The 20,816-nt window shown below is 43.3% G+C and overlaps 1 long non-coding RNA gene across 2 annotated transcripts; it reads left to right on the forward strand.

The window, feature by feature from the left end:
* Positions 1–654: 654 nt before the first annotated feature.
* Positions 655–20,024, forward strand: LOC114606921 (uncharacterized). 2 transcript variants are annotated; one of them, XR_003708998.2, is made up of 4 exons: positions 655–938; positions 11,646–11,804; positions 13,241–13,411; positions 16,424–20,024. It is a non-coding gene; the product is annotated as an uncharacterized LOC114606921 (long non-coding RNA). The 2 variants fall into 2 exon arrangements; XR_013394703.1 differs by having other exon boundaries at positions 13,331–13,411.
* Positions 20,025–20,816: the final 792 nt, after the last annotated feature.

A 20,816-nucleotide genomic window follows, 5' to 3' on the forward strand; every position in this document is an offset into this window, starting at 1 on the left:
TTGTTTAAGTTCAGAACACAATGAAAACTCCCCTTCTGTGTCCCCATCGATGTTCTGTACACACTGGACCATCATATGTTTTTCTCATTGCCTAGAAAGTTATATCCTGGGGGAAATTATGCCCTACTCTACAACTCTCCCCCCCCCCCATACACACACATACTTTCAGATCTGAAAACTAGTCCCAGTTATGCACCCTAACCATAGACCTATGGATACTCTGCATGTATGAAGCTCTTACAACTGTACATTTAATGGCTTGTCTACCCACAGGAAGCTCTTACAGCCGTTCATTTCAAAAGAGGAAGTGGAATCTTCCACGCAAAAGATCGCACTCTGGAAAACATGCTCTTCCACTGATGCCCATTAAAGGTGTGGGTCCAAATTCCATAGGATACAGCGGGGCAAATGTCACACGATGCCTGTGCCCATTTCTGCTTTGCTTTGTTTGGAAACTGAACCAGCACAAAACAAAACGGCCGTGTGCTTATAGCCACTCTGTGCAGGTCAGCCTTCCTCCCCACAAACAAAAGCCATGCCTTTGGGCTCCCTGCCAATCCTCCTGAGTGGGCGGGGTTTCCTCTCCGAGTGCGCAAGCTGCTGGCAGAATTGGCAGGGTGTCCAACTTTTCAGCGTTTTGATTCGCCTGCACCACCAGCAGCACAAACTCCTGTAAACATCCCTTTCCCTTTTTATTATAATGGGGCTGCATTACTCAGTGTAATCTCAGCTGCGGATTTCAAAATAATTAAAATCAAAACAGTTGGCTGATGAAAGCCTATCGCTCGTTAACACAGAGAAAGAAAAGGGCAGGGGAACGACATCAAAGGAGAAGCTTAAACTGACCCACAGCAAAGCGGTTCAGCTGGCTGCTGGCTTTGAAGCTCCCCGAACGGAGCTGCAGGAGACCACACATTGGAAGAGAGCATCTGGAACTGGTAGGCGATGTGGTGTGAGCCAATGCTGCATATGTGTTACATTTGGGGTATGTTCTTCCTTATTCAGGTCTGTGCCAAGCCCAATCCGGCCCACCAGCCATATGTGGCAGCCCAATATGGGGTTGATAGACTTCCTGTTTTAGCTGCCTACAGAAAACAATGGTGGAGTTGTCAATCATCTGGAAGGCCACCACCCATTGCTGGCCAACCGTGCTTGTGAGATCAACAATATGGTTGGATGCAATATCCTGGAAGAGGGCATGGATGGACTCTCTTCTAGCTAGACTCTCATAGGTAAAGGTAAAGGGACCCCTGACCATTAGGTCCAGTCGCGGACGACTCTGGGGTTGCGGCGCTCATCTTGCTTTATTGGCCAAGGGAGCCAGCGTACAGATTCCTGGTCATGTGGCCAGCATGACTAAGCCGCTTCTGGCGAACCAGAGCAGCGAACGGAAACACCGTTTACCTTCCCGCCAGAGCGGTACCTATTTATCTACTTGCACTTTGATGTGCTTTCGAACTGCTAGGTGGGCAGGAGCACGGACCGAACAACAGGAGCTCACCCCGTCGCAGGGATTCGAACTGCCGACCTTCTGATCAGCAAGTCCTAGGCTCTGTGATTTAACCCACAGCGCCACCTGCGTCCCATAGTCCCTCATAGTCCCAAGGAAAAACAGAAGACGCATGACTCTTGAAGAACAAGAATGACAGAGGAACTGATGGGAAGCAGGTTGTTGGGGTAGGAGCACCTAGCTGCCACAATACAGATCTAAATTTGGTTAGAATCACAGTATGCTGTGAACCACCCTGAGATTTTCAGATGAAGGGTGGTGTACAAATTTAATAAATTGTGTGTCTATAGAATAAATGCCAAGGATTGTTCTTTTGTAAATGAATAGGAAGCATACGTCTCTAATGGTTCATCCTCTATGCAGCAGGATTTAATCTCCACTCATCAGCAGATGAGCAGCTATTAAATCCTGCTCGAGAGCACGGTTTGAAGCCGCTCACATGCTTCTCCTGCAGGTGGGCAACAGCAGGGTAGGGGAGAAGAGACTCGCAAAAGCTGCTTCAAGCAGAGCTTTTGAAAAGCACTTTAAGGCAGCCTCCATGCTCCCAAAGAGAGTGGTCCGGCTTGGTTTGGGTGTTTGCGAGCTATAGCAGCGAGTGAGGACTGCCTTTGCTTGCTTTTCCTCCCATCCCATCAAGCTGTGGTGAGGAGAGAAACAAATCCATGTTTTGCAAACAAGGGAGGCAAACTGGAGAAGCTCTGCTTGCTGCTGTCATATGCAAACTCCACCCTTGTTCCCCTCCTCCCTGTCAATGGCGGGACAGGGAGAAATGAGAGGTCTGCCAGCCCTATGCTCAGAGCTTCAAAGCACCAAATTTAGGGCTGGCAATGGGCCTTGCAGTGTGGTTTCTCCTGCTGCACCATCAAAGCAGGATGCAGTTTTCCGATCCCCTGCCCTCTACCCAGGGCACCTGCCCCCCTCACGCATCCCTAAATCGAAGCCGGAATTTGGCTTCATGGGTCGTAGCAGTTTGAGAGATGGATGTATAAAGGGCTGTTAACTCCATATAACCATGCCTATACCCTTTGATTGCTAGGAGAGGCTGTGTTTACTGTCCCATTGCCATCTAAGGTATGATAGGTAAAGTACACTGTGCAGGGCCTTCTCAGTGATGGCACCTGGACTATGAAACTGATAACCTTTCTGCCTGCAAGTTAAAACAGTGCTGTTTGCATGGGCATTTGAAAGGGACACTAATTGAAATAGTGTGAAATGGATGGAGGTTTGTTTTTGCTGATTTAAATATTCTACTAGTTTGTGGCATTATTTAAGGTGGGGTGTTTTTTTAATGTGTTAGAGTTTCTCTTGTTGTATTTGGTTGACAGCCACCTTGTGGGTCCTATCTGAAATGGAAACGCTGGCTATATACCATTCAATAAATAAATTCACATCTTGCTACTGTTTCTTTCAACAGTGGTTACCAAAGAAGATGTCACTTTCATTAGCAATTATTAGAGACTGGCTTATATTCAAACACACATTTAAATCTTGCACAAGAGGAAATGCAGGTTTTTAAAATTGCACTTGAGCAAGCAGCACTGAAAAACATAATTAACAAAAGACAATGTCAATACAAAATACATTATAAAATGTTGACTTGTACATTAAAAGAACAACAACTGAAAACATAATACTTTTTAGAATCAATTTACTTTTCAGACATTATTTACCAAACAGAATAGGAGAAATGCAAATATTTGATAGAATGACTTCTGGGAATAGTTGTGAAAGTTACAAAAACAATCCAGTAAAAGCTGGTTACTTCATACTTACATCTGGCAGATTCACATATCACATGTCAATTTTACTCCAGGAAAATTTCACCAACCATCCACTGAACCATTCAAATGCATTTATTACATGCAATGTGAAGGCTTTCTCCATGATAATCAATCAGCTATCAGATCAGATTATTAAAATGTCATCCACTTTTGTTCTCCTGTCTTGGAGTTCATAGATCAGATATGCCTGAACTTGCCCTAAATTAAAGGGTTCAAGGTCAAGTCACATCTTCTGCTGCAGATCTAAAAACTCTTAGATCTCTCCTTCTACATGCTACTCCCAAACATGAAATCTGCAGTCATCTTGGATTTGAGAAGTAGGGTCATCAGTGATTTACAAGGCTCTTGTGCCTTTAAGAAGTGAGAACACTTGTCTACACAACGTGAAAGATTTCACCAGCTTATTTCTTTAGAACAAGCTGTTAAAGACACAAGAACAGACCATGCCTGTTTTCCTGGTCAGTTGGCAACCCAATCCAGAAGTTTGCTTAGTGGGACATTCCATTCCATCTGCTCTGGGAAATTTTGCAACATCTTTAGCTTTGTAGGGTGAAATTGCACACCGATGGGAGCATCTGTCAATTTCAGTTTCCCTCGGTTTTTCATTTTTCCCTACTTACGCTGAGTTCTCCACATTTCCATATCAGTTTGTGATTTTTTTAAAAATCATCTTGAAAATTAATCAGTGCATTTCTTCTAATATACACATGACTGTCTGCAATTTTGCCTGTGGTGCACATTTTTGCATAGTAACCTTCCATAATATAATGCATTTCAGATGTTATTTTCACTAATACATGCCTTTTATGCACACTTTACCCTGGTACATGCAATTTTTTGTACATATTACTTGGTTGGAGATCTGCATTGCAAAATTTGGGGAATTTTCAAAGGATGGCTGTGTTTCAGTTTGTGTATTGTTTCGGAAAGCAAGAATTCAGCAGATTCTCCTTCCAATGTGAACGGGATCAAGTTTCTCCCTCATCCCTAATGCTGTGATTAACATGCTGTGGAATTACCGTACTTTATTTTATTTTATTTTATTTTAGATTGCATTTAAATCTCGCATTTCCTTCAAGGGACTCAAAATGGCAGAGATGGTGCTTCCCTTCTTCATATTATCCTTACCCTGTGAGATAGGTTAGGCTGAAAGAAAGTGACTGGCCCAAGGTCACCCAGTGAGCTTCATGGTTGAGCGGGATTCAAATCCAGGTCTCCCAGATCCTAGTCTGACACACTAACCACTCCACCACACTTTATTTCTTAGTAGTTATATTATTTATTACAGGGATTTAGTCAAGAAGTCCAGAGGTCATGAGGATGAACCTAAGGGCAGGAAGAGAGAAGAATGGTTTGGATGTCCCGCTTTATCACTACCCTAAGGAGTCTCAAAGCAGCTAACATACTCCTTTCCCTTCCTCCCCCACAACAAACACTCTGTGAGGTGAGTGAGGCTGAGAGACTGCAAAGAAGTGTGACTGGCCCAAGGTCACCCAGCAGCTGCATGTGGAGGAGTGGAGACGCGAACCCGGTTCCCCAGATTACGAGACTACCGCTCTTAACCACTACACCACACTGGCTCTCAGTGGACTGGGGAGCAAGTCAGAGGTCAGGCCAAGAATTACAGGAATACCTCCAGTGTCAGAGGCAATATGCTTCTGAATACCAGTTGCTGGAAATCTCTAGTGCGGAGAGTGCTGTTGTACTTGTGTCCTGCTTATGGGCTTTCTACGGACATCTGTTGGCTTGAGATTCCTTGTTAACAGCAGCATTCTATCTTGGAAGGCTCAATTCTATCTTGGAATGCTCACCAAAACCTCACCAAATCACCCCTCGTCTCGCACACAGAACCAATGCACACCCCAACGATCACCCCATGCTTCTGTTGCAACCCTCCAGTAGAAAATTACTCTGTTTTTTTTTACTTTTTTGCAATTTATCCAGGCCTTTTGTGTTACTGTTTAATCTCCCGTGTGAACAACTTGTGACCTTTATTTCAAAGCAGGAAGCTGCTTTTCCTGTTTGTCAATAGGGATGTTATTAAATATTTCAAACTGCGTTTTGCATCCCATCCCTGTCATGTCTCTGCCATGGCTCGGAGGCATAAGAATTCCTCCCTCCTCTTTAGCTTTCTCACAACACACCTTCTTGGATCAACTTCAATTTGTTTGAGAGAGAGAAATGTTCACAGACTCATTTTCCTTTGACTGGCAACTCCGCCTTTGCTCAAGGGCCATTGGCAATGTTATATCCTCATCACAAAATGGCGCAGTAATCATAATTCCTACACAACAGGTATGTTGTAGCTATGTGATCTAATGGAGGCCTCTCATTCTGTGTAGGAAGTGGGGCTGCACCAAAAAGGTTCCCCATTTCTTTTCCTGATCATTTACATCAACTGTGAAAAGTGTTGTCTGTTTTCAGGATATATGGGGGTTGTTCTTTCAATAACTTTCTCAGAAATGTTGTCTACATTGATCTAGAAATGAATGGAACCTTTCTAGATTTCTAGAAACAATGAAAAGACATGACTACAATTCTATGGAACTTCCTGCCAGCTGAAATCAGACAGTCCCTGTTGAACTTCAGGCCTTGGGTGAAGACTTCCTTTTTAAAAAAATTAATAAATCAGCAAGCGTTTAAAATAAGTGTTTCTGATTTTATGCTTAATTTCAACTGATTTTATCTTTTGTAACACCGCTTAGAGATGAGGTCATTAATTTATGATTAATGACCCTCCTCTTCTGTTAGAAGATGCTTCCACTCGATCAAAATCCCTTTCTTAATGACAAAGGCATCAACTGGATAGCATAGGAAGCAGGCGCACCAGCTCTAGGGGGCAGAGGTGTTACCAGCCCCCTCAATATTCCTTAGCAGGGGGCTCAGCCCCTTCCCAATATTGAGGGGGCGAGGCGGCTGGACCACCAAGCCGAGTGCAGTGCAGCATCAAAGGCTTGGTCCTCCTGAGCATGAGAGAGGAGGAGCTGCAGGCATAGAATCTGTGCAGCACTAAGGAAGGCCTGCTCCTGATGATGCGCTCCTCCTGATGACACATGCGTGACATGTGTCATGCACATTACATCACAGGTATGTGATGCATCACTGCACTCCCCCCCCCCAAGCTTCTGCCCAAAACAGATAGGAAGATGCCTTATACTGGGTCAGGTCACTGGTCCCTCTAGCCCAGTATTATCTACAGTAATGGGCTGTTTCTCTGCAGGGTTTTGGATAGAAGACATTCCCAGCCCTACGTGGAGACGCCAAGTATTGAACCTAGAACATTTTTCATGCACTATCCCTTCCCCTAATTCTTTGGATTCCACCCAAATAAAATTTGCTCCTTTTTCCTCTTTAGGGTATGGTTTCTTATTCTCATATGCAAATACTGTATACATGGATTTACTTGCTTAATTATCCAGTCAATCAATTAAAAGGCATGTGATTAATTAACTACAGTTCTTGAATGGGGCGATGGTGCTGTATTGGCAGCAGAGAAGATCTGCAAAAAGGAATTGCCAGTCAGAGAGACCTGAAAGACCATAGGAAGTATAGGGAGCAGGCAGGCAGGAAGAGCGCCAATCACTCCAACCAAGAACAGCCATTTTCAACATACAAATATCATAAATACATAAATGCTTTAATTCACAGTGGTTGCAGGTACTTTTCTTCAGCCTAGATCTGATACCGGAAATGAACCAGGCTAAAGCAAATGACAGAAAATAATGGAGTTAGTTGAGATGAGATGGAGAAAGGGGCAATGTTTATCTTCTCTGCCCTGCATTTTCATTTTAATTTAAGTTTTAGCCTACACACACACATACATTTTATATGTGAATAGGGCAGATATCTAGTCCAAACCAGTACACTGCAGGAATCTCAACTAAACGAGAGTCCACAACCTCCTGAGGGAGTCTGTTTCACAGTCATGCAGCTCTTACTGTCAGAAGGTTTTTCCTGATGTTTAGTCATAATTTCCATAACTTGAAACCATTGGTTCGAGTCCTACACATACACACACACACCCCAGAGCAGGAGAAAAGAAGCTTGATCCATCTTGCACGTGAAAGCCTTTGAGATATTTGAAGATGGCTATCTTATTGCCTCTTTTCCAAGCTAAACATACTCAGCTCCTTCAAGCATCCTTAATGAGGCTTGGTTTCCAGACCCTTGATCATCTTGGTTGCCCTCCTTTGCACACGTTCCAACTTGTCAACATCCTTCTTAAATTATGGTGCCCACAACTGGACAAAGTAATTCTAAGATTCTATGTGAAGAAGCCTTTGCTCTTTCGTCTTCACATGTGTTTAGCTTCTCTCTCATACACTGTAGTGGCTGTGGTGGTGGGGCAGAGTTGCCAAGGTATACTCCTGACACTGGATTCATTGCAGCTTACTAAGATGGGGCAGGGCTTCAGTGACACTAATTTCAGGAGTGCAGCTCTGCCCCACCCCCATGGCCACTGCTGCTGCTATATAACACATATAGCTTGTTTAGAGAAAAAGCGCAGCATGACCACCTCTGAAATACAGAAACTTTCGGAGACAAGTTGCTAGGTGTAGTTGTTTTTATTTTAGAAAAAGCATTTCCTGCCTGGGAAGAGTAAAATTATAGAAAAATATGAATTGCATTATACACAATGAAAATAGGCCATGGGAAGATGTAGAGTAAATTACCATCCACATGTCATCTCCAGGAGCTTTATTTTGTGCTGACGCAGAGAAGGCTAGGAATAACTTATTGCATTCATTCAGCAAGCACAGATAATTATTAACACTAAAATCTCCAGACAAACAGCACGTGGACCTCCAGGTGGCTTCAAATCCCAAATGAAGTGAGGTAGATCTTTCTTGTTCCGTGTGAAGGGAGAGGTTTAAATTGTCTCGACCTTTTGAGAAATCTTTGGAATGTATTTCTGGAAGTCTGTCCCTTAAGAATATCTCGATTCATTAGCTGCCTTCAGGCACTCTGGGACTGTTCATAGTAATCACATTGGTGGGGGGGGTCAGTAGAGATGAGCTCTGTTCCCCGTTGCTGTGAAGCTTTATGAACTTCTGCAGGGTTCTCAGATGTGCAGAGAGCCACCAGAAGCACAGGAGGCTCCCTGCTTCACAAAGTTGCCCTCCAACCATGAGGAGCCAACTCCTAGGGGTCGAGGCCCCTTCATCCCCCATAAAATATTTGAGGAGGCTGCTGCTCCCAAGTTGATGGGCATAATCATTCAAATAGTGTGTGTGCCTTGTGACTGATTATGTGGGGTGGGACTTACCTGCCCCCCCCCATATTTTATTCAAGTTGGGGGCCCTGCCTCCAACTCATGGAGGGCAATGATGATGATGACTAAAAGGGGGCAGAGTTAGTGTGCTTGTTCCTATTGCCCTCCCTCACATGGTTATGGTCCAGTTCCAGGATGGACAGACACAGATGGGCTAATGATGTCACATCTGCTTTGGCCTTGAGTCAGATGAGAGAAGGAAAAAGAGGAATAAATGAAAAGAGAAGGTGAGGGAGGGTTTGGGGACTTCCCTTTGGTGTCCTATTATATTAACAGAGCATAATTCAGCAGATGAAAATTATTGCAAGGTTGAAACCTGTAATCTTGATCCAGCAAATCCCATGAAATCTATTTTACTGGTCTCACCACTTTGAAAATTGCTACACACATGTGATGGACATCTGCAGCTCACATTTCGTAGGTGAGGGCCAATGAATGTTTAACTGGGCTTGTTCTGTGTCAAATCAATTTGAATCAGTGCTTAGCAACTAATTGTATGTGGATGCTCACACCGCATGCCTGAGCATCAGAATGCCCAGTATGTTTATCAGGCTCCAGTACCTCAGTTGTGTGAACCAGCCTTTTTAAGAGTAGATGTATCTTGTGAAGATTAAAAGCACCAGCAAAATTTGACAACCGGTCTTTATTCCTTTCCTCTTATAAATATCACTTTGACCATGAATTTTAGCTTTTACCTGTCCAGATGTTGCTTAGAGCATCTCTGGCTGGTTGATTAGAGCAACCACAGAGCTGGAAAGGACCAGAATTCATTAATTCAGTTCTGTCTTTCGCATTCTTGCAAAGAGGAACCCTCTGCAAGGAAGCACGCCAGTTTGGGAAGAACAAAAGATCCCAGGGAAATGTGAGCTGTGGACAGCACAAGCTCCAAAGCCATTTCCCTGTTGATCCTGTTCCATCAGTCATTTTAACATGCAGCTCCTAGATCAAGAGCATATCACATATCAAGCTGATAAGAACAGACTTCCTTGAGAAAAATGCTTCAGAGAAAAAGCTACATAGAGAATAGGACTAGCTGAGACATAGTATGCAATAGTAACCATAAAGTTAAAAGAGGTCAGCAGGATTAGGGATGGCAAGGGTGGGGAGAAATTTGTTCAGCTTGCATTTTAATATGGATTTACCTAATTTGTACTTCCTGAACACAAACCAAATCATAGTTATCCTCCAAAATTTGTAGTATTTCAAATTCTGTGATGCAATTCACCAACCCAAAAGAGTATATAAAGATGTATATAAGGGGAAAGTGTGCTAAAAATGTAGATAGTAGTGAAAATAATATACAAACGTCATGCATTGTATTGGGGGAAATTGCTTGCAAAAATGTGCATGTTAGGCAAATTTGGAAGGAGGGACAGAGGGAAAGGTGTCTGAAAAGTTGTATGAAAATGCAGATAAAATGGTTGCACTGACTTTTGTTAAATAAATTGTGAACAAATCAGAAAACTGAACTTAAGATTGGAAAAATGTAAAGCAGAAGAAATTGAAACTGACAAACTTGTCCATTGCTAAACCGGTTAGCATCCAAGCATCAGAAGCAGGTGCAGTCCCTGTTTTCCTGAGAATAGGAGGTGGTATGGCTGGTTTTCAATCTCAATTAAGCAAGTACAGCCTCTGGCCATAGTGCCATAATAGTCACAGCTTTACTTGTAGGCTATGACATATAGGTTACTGCATGTGATCAGGAGCCAAACAATGATCTTGATGAATGAGAAAAGTTAAAGAGGCACACATGTATTTGGTAGGAAAAGATTAGCTTGTTTGTTTTGGCTGATGCCTTAGTGCAGTGTTTCTCAAACTTGGGTCTCCCTCTGTTGTTAGACTACAACTCCCATCATCCCTAGCTAGCAGGACCAGGGAGTTGTAGTCCAACAAAAGCTAGAGATCTAAGTTTGAGAGATATTGTTAATGTAAAACCTGGCTCCTAGTGAGGGTCAGGTGAGGCAAAAGGTAGGGAAAATCAAAGGCTGAAGGCAGGAGCAGATGTCGTAGCTACATAGACGAGTGAGCAAGTCTGACTTGGGAGCCTTTAAAGAGGATAGAGAGTGTCACCTGACCCACTCTAGCCAATTGGTGGAAGGAAGCTTTATCAGATGGTCCCCTGAAGTTCTGTCCTTAGGGTATTGCTGAGTGGCAGAGCACATGCTTAAACCTTGCCTGACATCCTTTAGGTCACCAGTTCAAGACTTGCTATGGACTCAAATATTCATGACTTCTTTTTTTTTAACAGCGGAATTCTGGACTCCAGGTCTATGGTGATTTGTACAAGTTGAGAATGTAATCACCCTTCCCCTGGCTTATTTTAGCATAATTGCAACCTGTGAAAATTTGTCCCAGGAGTGCAGAGACAGCAAAGTGTGTGTTGTTTACCCTTTCTGCTGTAACTCTGAAGATTAAGGCAGAAAATGAAGTGAGAATTAAACATTTGCTAACAATCAAAGCACCGAAGGCAGAACCAGCGACAGTATGTGAACTATTCAAGGTTGCATTTAATACATCTTATTAAAAATTGGCCAGACCTCAGACTTGTTCCTCCCTATAATCTATGGTAGTAATTATGGTGGTGTGTTGAAATGCACAATTATATGGACATGCACAATCCCAAAAATGAAATGTTCTCCAACACCATCAAGAAGATCTTTCTGAATGTGAATGGGAAGGTGGTGGTACAAAGAGCTAAGGCTTCCAGTGCATTAAGATATCTGCATTCCTTGTTTCTTGGGAAACTAAGCATTTGAAGCAGTGCTGTAATGAGTTTTGGTGGTGTTCAAGTATCAAGACGAAAATTCCCTTTTGAAGGGGCTGAATTTTTCAACAAATGCCCAGAACTCCCTTTACAATGCAACCCTAGGTATGCCTACTGTAAAGTAAGTCTCGTTGACTGCTGAAGGACTTACTTTCAGTAAAGCGTTTCTAAAAAGCCTTGATGTTTATGTTCAAAATTAATGGCTGTGTTCCTGTTCTATGGGTTACATCCAATGTTAGTCACAATCAGAGGATGTCCATAGAGTATGGCTCATGTTGGATATCACCCTCTCTCTCATTTTAGTTTTCTACATTGCAGATTTTATAAAGCTCCAGGTCCCTATGCTGGGCAATGATGTAAATAATATGATGTGATACCATGCAGCTACTAGTCCCTCTCTGAAACACCTTCAATTACTGCGCACAGGGGATGTCTCCCATATGGTACCCACCTGCTTTCAGATTTATGTGTGCAGAGGTAAGTAAACATGTGACACTCACTTTTTGGGAATGATGGTGTGCAGTTAAAAGGCTAAAGCAATACAGTGCATATAAAAACAATTTGGACAGGATTTTTATTTTAGATCTGTATGTATTTATGCACACACAGAAACTCAGACCACACAATAACTAGTGTGCATTTCAAGATATAAACAGAATGAGAAAAATCAGAGATAAGCAAAGATTCCAATTTCAAAATGATTTCTTTGTTTGGTTTTTCTCTTCATGCTGCACCTTCCCTCCTTCAATATTCTGAAATAAAAAATGGAAGCTGAGCCTTTCTGCATTGTTCTTGTTGAATCGACATACATAAGAAATGGTGGCCACTTTTCTATCAGTACATCCACAAGCAACAGGTTACATGTGCCTTTAATTTCAGATAAAATCTTTCCCACAACCCCAATTCCCCATGTTTTTATCAATCCAATCAGTAATAAGTGGTGGATTTAGCCACAGCTTGCAATGTAGCAGTTGTTAATCATAATAAAATTAGATCCCTTCTAATTCCTGGTATAGCCTTTGCATCTATACATTCTTGCAACACTGTGGAATGTGCTAATGACATTACATAGCTTGTAATCAGTTTAGTAAACTGGAGTAGCCATGCCCAGTTATCTCATATGAAGAGAAGCAGTGACTTGCATGCAGGAGAAGTCTCAGGTTGCGAGCATGCAACCTATCAGAGGAGGGGATATGAGCCAGATGAGGAGAGGGCCTCCACTTTTGTGACAACTGCTCCATAGAGTCCAGACCTATGTACAGCTGCCTAGAGGCCAGAAGCATGTGTGTGTTTGGGTGTGTATCCAGAGCACTGTAGAAGCTGTTGTGTTTCTCTTGCCAGTAAAGAGTTAACCATCAGGCTTCCTTATCTGGGCCAGGCCAGTACACCTTGCTTCATGGGTGGGCCAGCCCTGCTCAAAAGCACACTTCCCTATATACCCATTTTACTCGCCAAGAGATTGCTCTATCTGTTTAGACTTCATTTCAACACAGCATGGCATCCAGACACTCATTTGAAGGAGTCCAGCTTTTGCAATCAGCCTTGGTGCCTTTTAAGTAACCCTGGTGATTAATTACATGTTGTGCCGCATAACTCTGACTACATAACTGACTCCATAAACTCTCCCACACTTTCTCATGTGCCCATGTTTAGAGACTATCCTTTACACCAGCCTTTCTCATCCTTGAGTTCCCTGATGTTGTTGGACTACAAATCCCATCTTCCACAGCCAGCAGGGGCAGCAGTCAGGGATGATGGGAGTGGTAGTCCAACAAAATCTGGGAACCTAAGGTTGAGGAAGGCTGCTTTATGCTATGTAGCTAATCCACCATGTGACCTGATTCCGCAAAGGTATCAAACTTGCCACAAGAATGGCAACCTGTTCAAAATGGGAATGCTCATTTGTTTTTCAGATGAATGGAACAGTGAACTGTGGGTAGCAATGGGAACTGGATCTATCTAACCACCCTTCAAAGTTCTCACCAGCTCTCTATATATTGCAGACTGATCTGGAAATGCAAAGAACTGAACATAAGATGGAGAAACTGAGAGAAACCGAAATTGACAGATTCGCCAAAGCCTAAGTGAGAGTCCCATTCAATCTGAATATTTCTTCCCAGGGCTTTCTGTTGTTTCATGGCATTCCAGGAGAGCTGGGGCTCCCACCAAGGGGTGCAATCTCTATTTTATTTTACCCAGAATGCACGACATCCAGGAGAATTATGGGAGAAGCAAAATGGCATCTTCTGCAGAAGCCAGCTCCTCCCATTAGTGACAGTAGAATTTAGTAAAAAAAGAGGGAGGGAGGGAAAGTGGGGGAAAAGGATGGTGGAAAACACCCAAACCTATCACAGCAAAATCATTACCAATGGATAAAACATGAAATAAAAGCAGATTTTGATGAATGAAACACTGAATTAATGAGACTTCCAGAAACAAACATGAAGGAAATCCCCAAAGCAAGATTCCTACTGCAGAGTAATCACGATAAAAACTTAGCACTTTGCAAATCAAAGCTAGGATCTATGGTGAGTTGAACTTCTTCCTCCAGAGCCTTCTATAGCTGTCCCTGATATACAGCAGAGAACATGCAAGACCCATTCAACAGCATCCGTGAGCTTTTTAAAAATGATAAAATCATATCATATTCTGTGCATCAGTGTAGGCAGGCGACCCCAGTAGGAAAGTATGGGGCCAGGGAATCTGCTGATACCTTAGGTGGTGCTATTTACTGCTAATCTGCTTTTAGATTACATTTTCCTCCTTTCTCTACAACTGTTTTGTGACTATTGTGTGATTTGCTTGCTGAACAATGCACAGAGGAAGCAGTAAGGTCTGTGTGAATGGCTCATGAGCCTAATAACTAGGGGGTCCCATGCTTCTCTTGGAATATATATGTGCATTTCATTGTTGTGCAGGCACATCTGTACAATTACATCGTGGGAAAACTAGAACGCTTCCACTTATTTCAATGAATAAAAGCTACAAGCACTATTATCTGCGTTGCCGGGGGGTGGGGACGCTGTTTAGATTAGTCACTGAATACCCAATGGAACCCCATTTCAAGGAAAACAATTGGACATTCTGAACAATTGGCTTCCAACAGAGTGCATTGAGGCACCCTATAGAAAGGGTTCCCCCAAAGAAATCCGGTGGAGAAGGAAAGGTGCCACCACCCATTAATGTATAAAGGAAGGAAACTGTGGACATGGAGGTGTTGCTAGACTACAACTCCCATCATCCCTCACTATTGGCCACATTAGCAAAGGCTGATGGGAGTTGGAGTCCAACAACATCTGGTTTCCCCACCTCTGCATTATGGAGTTGGTCCATGCCATGCAATCTCTTGGGGGTGTGGGGATAGCCAAATCACCGACACAAACAAAAACACCCCCAGAATCCTTCTAAAAGTTAAGGTGGGCAGCACAAAATTTAAAGGGTGTCACACCGACACCAATAATTTGAGCATTGGTTGTGGCTTTTTAAAATAACCTTTGAGCAATGTGCTCAATGTGCCCAGGTCAGCCTAAGCCCATCCTGTTGCATTTTCACTAGAGGACTGACTAACCCTATTTTGTGCACAAAAAGGGGGTGGAATGGGGTGTTTTTCAGGCTTTTTCAATGGTGTTCAATGCCTGTATGCATTTCCATAAAATACGCATTTGGACTGTAAAATCCATATTTATGTGCTTGCTGCTTGTGCACCATAACTGCCTTGCAAAATCCAGAGAAGCATGTAATCCATGGGTAGGCAAACTAAGGCCTGGGGACCAGATCCGGCCCAATCGCCTTCTCAATCCAGCCCATGGATGGTCCGGGAATCAGCATGTTTTTACATGAGTAGAATGTGTCCTTTTATTTATTTATTTTTTCAAATAATTTTTATTAATTTTTCAACAAAAAGATATAAACAACACAATAAACAATAACAACAAACATGCAAACACATACAAACATGTATAATTTCATAACCTCCTTTTCTTAAACCTCGTTTCAACGACTTCCCCATACCCCCCTTTTCTGCATTCCAAATATTTAATTTTTTTCCAGCAACTTCTCATTTCAATTATCATATTAATAACTTTTATTATCCTTTTTCTATCTTACCCCATCATTTACAGCTGTGATTCTATTTTTATTACTGCCCTTGGCATTTTAGCACTCATAGATATTATAGCAGTTCTTAAGGTATTCCTTGAACTTCTTCCATTCTTCTTCCACCGTCTCTCTCCCCTGGTCTCGGATTCTGCCGGTCATCTCAGCCAGTCCCATATAATCGATCACCTTCGTCTGCCATTCTTCCAGCGTGGGTAATTCTTGCATCTTCCAATACTTTGCTAGTAGAACTCTTGCTGCTGTTGTAGCATACAGAAAAAAAATCCTATCCTTCTTTGACACCAGTTGGCCTACCATGCCCAGGAGAAAGGCTTCCGGTTTCTTATAAAAGGTGCATTTAAGAACCTTCTTAATTTCATTATAGATCATTTCCCAGAAAGCCTTAATCCTCGGGCATGTCCACCAAAGGTGGTAAAAGGTACCTTCCACCTTTTTACATTTCCAGCATTTATTATTGGGCAAGTGATATATTTTTGCTAGCTTGACTGGGGTCATGTACCACCTGTACATCATTTTCATAATATTTTCTCTTAAGGCATTACATGCCGTAAACTTCAGAATGTGTCCTTTTATTTAAAATGCATCTCTGGGTTATTTGTGGGGTATTGGAATTCGTTCATAATTTTTTCCCAAAAATATAGCCAAGCCCCCCACAAGTTCTGAGGGACAGTGGACCAGCCCCCTGCTGAAAAAGTCTGCTGACCCCTGAGTAATCTAATCAGGAGCTGAGTAGCAATCCACACACTGGTTTGGGACCATCAAATTGGTTCAGTTCACTGCAAAAAGCAGACCAAATGACTTCTCCATCCCTAGCTCTGATATGTTACCTCTTGGCCAAGTGACTTGACAGCAGGCAAGCCCCGATGAATTCTGGTTCACCTGCATTTTTTCCCAGCTGGTGTGAACCACGGCGACTGCATTGAGTAATTCAACCAGGCTAGATCATTTGCAAATTCTGACAGTCTCTTGCCTTCTTTCAGCCTCCAGGGCACTCGGTGCTGGGCTTAACACCTTTGCTCCTGCAACGTGCCCAGTGATGAAACCCTCGTCCATGGACAATCTCTGGAGCCGCCAACACCCACGGCTGATTGTGCAGAAGGCGACTTTCCCAGCTCATAAAGCATTAGCTACTTGCATGGAGCAATGAATAAACCAGAAATAAAATTTAAAAAGTCAGAGTCGGGCAGGGCTGAGTCCTTAGCATGCTTATAGCAAACACAAAAAGAATGTGCCTTGGAATAGATTCTTTTACCCTGAGGACACACACGTTCTCTGCATGTCCATAAACCTATGAAACTAGGCTGCCTCTAGCACATGGCTAACCAGCAGAGCACCAGTGGACCTTCCCAGACAAGAGAACAGGGAGGTCACTGCTAGGAAGGAGGCGAAAGCCTACATACCATTGCACAGCAAAGGTGTGGCCTTTTGGTTAATGCCAGGCTCAGTTAAGAGCTGGGAAAGTTCTGCTGCACTGAAACCAATAGCTGCACAACGGCCCTAGCCTTGGGTGAGGGAGGGCGGAAGGAATGTTCCTCTCCTCCTTTTCATGTGGCTGCATTCACCTGGGGAGCCAGGCACCCGAAGGACTAGCCCTGTGGCAAGGTGGAGGATTAGCATCCCTGCACCTGCACAGCTTCACGTGAGGCATCTATTTTGCTATGCAAACCAGTTTTGCTGCAGATTTGACCCAGGAGCTGAAGTTGCCCTCAATTCGTTGCTGTTGACAGAATGGGGAAAGAGTTCCAGGGCCCATGTCTCCATGCAAATACTTCACCATTCATAATAAGTGGAAATGTAGAGTGCACTTCTGGAATGCTAGTTTTAAAATCATGAGGTTGAATGGGACCTTGGTGGTCCTCTTGCTCAGTACTTGTTTAGTACAGCACCAGCAGGGTTCAACTACAGCATCTCTGAGAGATGGCTGCCCAGTGTCTGTGGCAATACCTCTAGCAAAAGAGAAGCCACCATCTCTCAAGGCACTTTGCTCCATGTTCTCACAGCTCTTGCGATGAGGAAAGTCCCAAATGTTTGCCTATGGAAGAAAGTCTTCTTGTGTTTGCATAAGAGCAAAGAACTTTGATGATTCTCGGAAACAGAGACCTCTTGAGATACAGATACTGCACTCTTAAAATAATAATTAAGAACTCTGCCGCCTTGGAATTCTCTCAAAGGCTGCTCTCTAAAGTACAAGGGGCAAAAGATAAATATTTCCCTCCTCTCTTTAGGAAGTGGGCTGAGCATTAACTATGGTCCTTTGGCCAACAACTTACGGCACGTCAAGGGGTTTTCTTTTCTTTTTTCGCTCTGTGATGGCAGACATTTGCTGAACCTTGCTTTCTGGAGATGTCCAAATGGTCCTGGTGCCTAAGCAGGTTGCTGGATTTGGGCCCCAGGATGAGAATTTGCAAGACACACAGCTAAAGACCCACAATTCCTCACTGCAAACTCTGGCTGGGACCTATAAAAGAGAGACACTCCTCAAGGGTGCATGTATTGGGATGGAAGTGGAGGCATAAAGGAATGCATAGTTTTCTTGCAAGCTTTGCTCCATATTGCCAAGCCAAGCCCTACCATTAGGCAGAATGAGACAGCGGATTCTTAGTGTCATGAAAGAGCAGCAAAATGTTGACCTTAATACATTATTGTTTGGGCTCTTGTGACATGTATTGGGTACGAAAGCAGCCTTTACCACCCTGGTGCCCTCTGGATGTTTCGGACTACAATTCCCATCAGTTAGAGGGCTGTTGAGAGAGTTTGGGAGCACATTTGGGAGCACCAAAGTGATGAAGGCTATGTTAAAGTAACTTGACTGGCCTTGGGTACTATGGACCTTGACTTGGGGTTGGGAAGCTTTCGTGCTGAGCCTCAGACAGCAAAATGTCTTGGGTCAGCCTTGTATATCCTTTAGTGGTAAAAATCATACATAGGATTTCCTTTACTTTCTCATTAATCATATTTATTATATGTTGAGACATGATACGTCGGGGAAATATGGAGGTAAAATGGCTCGGGGTTACCAAATGAGCACTGTATTTCCATCAGACAGCAGTTTGACCATCTGTTAGCAAAACTATGCTGTAAAGTGACCAGAAAACAGGTGATAGGGAAATATACATTTGTAAGTATATTTGTGACCTGAAAACCGATAGACACCCAATGCTTGTGCAACATCATCTAAGCCTGGCTGACATTTTGCCTCTTTGACCTGTTCAGACTCTATATCTGCTTCATTTTCATACAGTAGAGGAGTTCCCAGATTTCCCAATGATGAGATGAGAAGCTGGTGATTAGAAAAAAACCACAATGTTGCTTGCACAGAAATTGGGCAACCAAGCACTGATCGCATCTGCAGAGTTCTGCATGGGTGTCACAGAAAGTCTTGGCGAAATGGGCAACCCCAAACATGTGCTAGAAATTGCTGTTACTTCCTAAAGCAGCCTGGTTATTTGCGGCATTTGTCGCAGTATTTTGCGGTATTTGTGGCAGCCCTGAGTGCCTTATGTCTGCATGTTCTTTAAACAGCGCAGGAGCTCGTCATTTTGCCTTGGAGTTCAGTGCAATATTCTAAAGGGGGGAAATGTCACGAGGAGAAGACTCAGAGCTGACTTGCAAGACTTATCTTGAACAGCAATGTGCATGGGAAGGAATGTCCGTAGAGAAGTTGAACAATTTCATGGAGGATAAGGCTATCAATGAATACCAACCATGATGGCTATATTCTGCCTCCACAGTCAGATGCTGCGATGCTTCTGAGTACCAGTTGCTGGAAACCAGAGGAAGGGCTAGTTCTCTTTTTCTCAGGTGGGTGTCCTGCAGACATGTGGTTTCCAACTGTGGGAAAAGGATGCTGGCCTAAATGGGCCATTGGCCTGATGCAACAGGCTCTTCTTAGATAGGAGGAGTGGGAGTTAGAGGCTGGCTGGCTGTTTCACCGCTGTTTTGCTGAAAGTAGAAACTTAAGCAGACTCTGTGTCCAGAGGAGTTTGCGAGGGAAGGCAAGCAAAATGGTCTGGTAACTTATGCACTGCTACAAATGAGTTTTGGAAGCAAAAAGCAAGAGACTCTCTCTTGGGCTTAAGGGTTGAGAAATGCATTGTATTGGCCTTGATATGCATAAATGCTACAGCTTGTTAATAGTTGCCATCGTACAAGTAAAAAGTCATCTTCAAAGTCTTGTGTGTGGAGTCTACTTCATCACGAGTGCTTCAAGGTTGAAGCTACTGCATGACTCAGGAAAAAAGCCAACATAAAATGTGCTGAAAGCCCTTTGCCTTGGTTCAATCTCCAAGTGATAGGAAGACTCTTTGCTCTTTTTTGCTGCAACACACTAGCATGGCTCCCCCTCTGGAAATGAGGCCTCTGGTGTTTCAGGTCCTGTTCAAAATGAGCAAAAGCTGTTTTCCCAAACTTCTGCAGCCCATGTGTAGATTAACTTCAGCCTCTGGTCCCCTTAGGATCTTGTGCTGATTGTCAAATTTTTATTGCTGGTTTTGATTGTAGTTGACGGATTTTGCGAATGCTGTTGCTATGCTTATTTTATGTAAGCTGCTTTGGTATACATAAATAAATAGTTCCATGTAATTTGTTCCATTTAGGTTTATTAAATTTCTACCCTATTCTGCTTCCCAAAGGAGTCCAGCATGGTAAATGGCATAGTGGAAGAACAATTCACTTAAAACAACAACAACATCTAGGAACATTTTGAAATGATCTCATATCCACACAGCTGATAATTTTGAGGATGCCAGGAACAGTGTCTCTCAGCCATCCAACACTGGGATGTTTTCAAATTCCTCCTGAATGTTAATAATAAGGGCAAGCAGTTCACCAGGAAGGGCATTTCACAAAAGAGGAATCCCACCAAGAAGCATAGCTGTCAACTTTCAGATTTGAAAATAAGGGATCAGCAGCCTCACCTGTCCTGGGGACAGTCTATGGGATATCTAACAATCCGGGATAGCAGTGGGAAGCAGCAGGAAACGGCACTGGAATAAGGGAATTTCCGGCAAAAAAAGGGAAGGTTGACAGCTATGCCAAGAAGGCCCTGTCCCAAGTCAGTGCCAACCATGCAATGCCCAGTTTGTGCATCAGGAGCCCAGATAGGAGTGTGATGCTTCTTTGGAAGCTACAAAAGGGCCTTGTATTTCTGGAGGGCAGTGGGTCACTGGTACTCCTATAGTGGAAAGGTTCACGATTAATCTAATAGTTCAGTGGGTAGAAATGCACCCAGCACAGTATAGACCCAAACAAACATTGTTGAAGGACAAAGAGATCTCTAGGTTCCCCGTGGGGATTCTCTCTTGCACAGGCAAAGCTATCCACATGGCGGGAGGGTGGGTGGTGCCTATCATCAACTTCATTTAAAAGTAGGAA

This window comes from Podarcis muralis, chromosome 11 (genome assembly GCF_964188315.1).
Source record: "Podarcis muralis chromosome 11, rPodMur119.hap1.1, whole genome shotgun sequence".
NCBI classification, from domain to species: domain Eukaryota; kingdom Metazoa; phylum Chordata; class Lepidosauria; order Squamata; family Lacertidae; genus Podarcis; species Podarcis muralis.